Source organism: Aplysia californica, unplaced genomic scaffold (genome assembly GCF_000002075.1).
Source record: "Aplysia californica isolate F4 #8 unplaced genomic scaffold, AplCal3.0 scaffold00003, whole genome shotgun sequence".
NCBI classification, from domain to species: Eukaryota; Metazoa; Mollusca; class Gastropoda; order Aplysiida; family Aplysiidae; genus Aplysia; species Aplysia californica.
In genome coordinates, this window is record NW_004797273.1 from 1,694,760 (window position 1) to 1,699,759 (window position 5,000).

Sequence of the window (5,000 nt, forward strand, 5' to 3'; positions counted from 1 at the left end):
CATCCATTCACTCATTCATTCATTTTTTCATTCATTCATTCCTTCCTTCATTCATTCATTCGTTTGTGCATTCGTTCATTCTTTCGTTAGAATTTTTAAAAATTTATTTATTTATTTATTGAGCTTGAACTATGGCAACCTGTACAAGCTATCACTTCTCGTTTCCCACAAGTAATTTGTTTCTTCTACTACCACTGTCTAATACGCCCACTGGTGTGAGATGATCACCATTCTCTTCCATATTATTATTTTATATATATCGCCTCCCTGTTGCGCAGGATACTCAATCCGTCTGGGAAAATTTCCAAATGAATTCCTGAAGCCACTCTAGTCAACAAAAATGTTTGGGTCTTTTTAATCTTAGTAAGAGTTTTACGGCACTTGCAACACAATAAGGTCATACAAGTGCCGAAGATTAGAGGCGTTACGAGAAAGTAACAAACACAAAATAGGAGGGGAGATAAGGACGATAGATGTTTGATAGGAAAGAAGAAGCAAACCACACCAGAGTACCAACCACCCACCGTTCAGCTCTAGAATTTTTTTCTTGTACCTTCGAAAATAGCATGTGACTATGTGTCTGTCTGTCAGGCAAGGAATGGTTCTTCGAACTTTGTAGAAAAAACAGCCACGTAGGACAAGCTATGAGATTGTAATGCCCTTCTCAGAACCTGAAAGCTGCAAGTTGGAGTTTCGATATTTAAAAAATATTAAGAATAAACCAGATATTTGTGAGCTGCACATTTTTTTTTCAAATGTTTTATTTTAGTCTTGTCTGATGACGCCAGTAAGATGGGCTGTGATTTTGTTGTTTGGAAGCGTTGACTGAAAACGGCTCTGCGGTTCGACAAGGCCGGAGAAAAGAAACCACTCTTTCATCATCTACGAATAGTTTGAGAATCTACTGAATAAGCTGTGGAAGCTGCGAGAGATTAACAAAATTTAAGAAAAACACAAGAAGGTTGTATAAAAAGAGCATCTCTGTCAAATCAGGAAATTCATTTTGAAAGTTTGGGGTAGAATTGTAAATGAGCTGATTCACCAATGTCACGCTCATAACTGTGCCTGATCTACAAAGGGGAACTGGTGCTTTTTCTTTCTTAATCCTTACTATTGTCATTTCCTCTACTTCTTTTGTATATTTGTCACACTCCTGTGACCCCCTATTTCCTGGGTGCCTTGAAAGTCGGAACAGACTTTGTGCTGTTGAAGCTAGAGAGGTGAGCAGAGTAAGCCTGATTCCCTGTAAAGACTTCTCTGTTGACTTCTACCCCTGGGCGCTCATATGACTTATGCAGTTGCGAGTGCCGTAAAACCTCTACTAATTTTTTTTTAAAGGAATAAACCACACCAGAGCATCCACCAACCACCCAGTTTTTAATAGTGCTTCTACTCGCCATCTTTGCCCATCTCTCCACATCATCCACAATCCACGGCAAGATCCATCATCCACAATCCACGGCTATGTCCATCATCCACAATCCACGGCTATGTCCATCATCCACAATCCACGGCTATGTCCATCATCCACAATCCACGGCTAGGTCCATCATCCACAATCCACGGCTAGGTCCATCATCCACAATCCACGACGGCAAGGTCAGAAATAGACAAAAGCAGTCATTTTGGGAAAGACAAAAAAAGACACAGAAGTTCATTTTTACCATCTTCCATCAAAAATTCTTCAATCTTAAACTCAACCATCTTGTATAAGTATTCATATGACATTAGGGCATGCATCAGAATAACGTTGAGTACGTATCTAGCCTAAGAATATAATTGTTTAAATTGCTGCTCATGTATACATTATGCGTGTGATTGTTAGCCTGCGTGTGTGTGCATGTTTGTGTGTATGTGTGTGTGTGTGTGTGTGTGTGTGTGTGTGTGTGTGTGTGTGTGTGTGTGTGTGTGTGTGTGTGTGTGCGTACACGTGGTGGACCACCAAACCAATGTTCCAGGATCTGGAAAATAAAGATGTATCTTATCTTAAAGAGTAGATGAAAACAAGGATGACACAGAGACAGAAAAGTCCCCACAACTACAATAGTAACAACGACAAACATTACTTACTGTTCCCTTATTATATTATTCTTCACCAGTATAAGCGTTTAGAGCTTATTGCACTCGGGGATAGAGCGCTATATTTAATGCAATATATTATAATTATTGTTATTATTCTATCATTATTATTATTATTATTAGATCTTTTTCTATCATTTTTGTATTATCATTATTAGATCTATTATTATTATTATTATTAATTACTATTATTGTAGTATTATTATTATATTACTATTAGATCTAGTATTATTAATACCAAAGTACAAAAAGTTTATACCATAAGCCTGTTGAAATCTCATTCCGCAATACAATATTTTTCACCGGTCTACTTAAGGCTAAATGTAAATTAACATATATCTAGATCTAGCTTCTGCACGTTTCCAACTAAACATCTGTTATAAGAATTCTAATTTTTTAAAGTTCATTTGAAAAAAAAAGAAGAATCCACGATCCCTACCAGTTGACATATCATAGAATTATATCTCTACAAAACTAAGAAAAAAAGGGGGAAGGGGGGGGGGGTGCGATGTTCTATCTAGCGATCACTTTGTTTTGTAGTTGAGTTGCAGCAGGCTTAGTTACGAAAAGTGAGAGTCACACACACACAGCTAATGTAGAACCAAAAAAAATATTTTAAAATCAATACAATCAGTGTCACTTGGGATCAGTTCCCAATAGTTTTCTTGACGATTCAGACGATGGTGAAAATGTTTTCAACGATTCTTCTCTTGAATGGGGTTGTAGTTTAAGGGCTCCACCACCACAAGCCGCTTCCAATCACAAGGCGAGAGCGGTGAGAAAGCTACATTATCATTTTTATTTCGCCTCTTTCTCGTGACTTGCGCATTGATTCATTCACCGCCAACTCAAAAGTGAGAGGCGGGGCTTGTTCGTGTTTGACGGGCGCCGCGCTAACGAAAGACATCAACAATAATGTCAATAGTGGGTAGGCGGTGGACCGCGGAAGCCTGGCGGTGAGAGAGATACTCCCATCTGATTGGCTCCCTGTTCAATGACGGGCGGGGCTAATGCCAGTTCAGGGAATTCCTTTGTACGGCAAGCAGCCATTGAGGGCGGGGTTTTACGTCGCGATCGCTGGCCTCCCTCCGTCGTCCGACAGCTGAGCGGGTGTAAAAAACGTGTGTGTACGGATTAGCCGGCTCGGATATCTCTGTAAAACCCCCCCTAGCACCACGCGCGCGTGTGTGTGATTGTGAAATGGGAATATGTTCCCCCCGACAGCTAATGCTCTAATAACCGTGGGATCACTTCCACTTCTTCGCTACATCGTTCCCGGGCATTTCATTGTGAAGAGCTGCACCCCGACGAACCAGTAGAATCGCGACAACAAGACAACGGAGAAATAATTGTTGTTATCTAGCACGATCTAATGCGTATCTTATTGTTTCATTTTTTGAAAGTCACAGTTTCTTCATATTCGGACGGAAAAGAAGCGCTGCAATCAAGCAACGAGAGAGGGGACAGCATATTATTCTGTGGACTGTAGTAGTGGGCGAAATCGGACAGAAATAGAAATTTATACATGTAGCCCACAGCATTCGAAGAGAGGAAGAAAATAAAAAAAGAAGAAATTTTGTGGTCACCGCGAAAGGAAAAGATCGCCAGTGACGTGAGTGAGTGAGTGAGGAGCCAGGATTTTCGATTGTAGACATCGGATAGCAGCGACCAACTTGGATTCTTCGCTGAGTGAGACAGAAGCTTAACCACGGATCAGTATCAAGACAGCGTGTGAGTTTTTTTTATGTTTGTTTATTTGTTTTGTTTGTTGTTTTTTAAATTATTTTCTCCGTATCCGCATACTACTATCAGATTAAACTACCTGGATTCCATGATCATCAAACTTCCTTTCTTTCATCTCGCCCCCACCGCTATCTTTAGCCCACAAATAAAAAAAATAATAAAAAAATAAAAAAGAAGAAAAAACAAACAAACGAAAACAACAAAAACCCATGGAGCTTCTAGATCTACGTTCATTTCAACACAATCTTTTTTCGCTTCTTATACCTGACACCCATACCACCCAGCATAGGCATTCTTCTTATTTGTTTGTTTGTCTCTCAAATTGTACAGAATTTGGTTTATTTAGATCTAGAACTAGTCATGGTAAATATCTGCATGAGATATCTTCATGTGGGATAGTCAAACAAAAACAACAGTGCTATTTGTTTAATTCGCCAAAACCGCTAAATCACGATTATCTCGAAACCTTGATTTTGAGAAAAATGCGTTTGATCAGACCACGGCAGTAGGCCTAACTGCCACGATCACACGGTACGGACACAGCGGGTACCCCAACCTAGCTTACTACATTTGCCCGGCGCCCACAAGTGGACATGGGGTATTCGGCACATTCAGCACCTCAGTGGAAGGACAGACAGTGACCACTGCGGTCAGCCCTGTCCCCACCCCCCCCCCCACCCCCATTTGTTTCCAAGCTGGTGAAGCAAGTATAAAACTATCGGCGTGTGTGGTAGAAACGTAGGACTTTTAGTCAAGACTCTTTGCGTCGCACACAATAGACGTGAGGTGAATTCCTTTCTGAAAAGGAAGGGAAGATCCGTGGAGCCAGAACAATTCAATTCTGAAAAGGGAAGAAAATATAATCTATAGTATAATACATGTACTATAATTTCATTCCGGAAATGAAAGATAATTTATATAGATATCTTTCGCTAGTATAATGCCATTCTGAAAATGGAAAATACTATTTACAGTACATGTATTCAGTACAATTCCATTCTGAAAGGGGAAGACGGTGTATCCAGTACTCGTATTTGTATTTTTTCCTCTTTCCTCTGAGCTATAGTTACTGTAGTTGTAGACACTTACTACCTCACACAGCGAGGGTTGGTTTGCACAAACCTGTCCCCGTGGTTTTATGCACCCAGCATCATTAGCAAAATTTGATATTTTTTTGC

At 40.0% G+C, this 5,000-nt stretch overlaps 1 protein-coding gene across 1 annotated transcript in view; it reads left to right on the plus strand.

The window, feature by feature from the left end:
* Positions 1–3,264: 3,264 nt before the first annotated feature.
* The window catches only part of LOC101851777 (forkhead box protein D1), an 18,690-nt gene continuing 16,954 nt past the window's right edge, over positions 3,265–5,000 (plus strand). The window contains exon 1 of the mRNA XM_035968368.1: positions 3,265–3,810. The gene's annotated coding sequence lies outside the window, so the exon portion shown is untranslated. The remainder of the gene's footprint in view (positions 3,811–5,000) is intronic.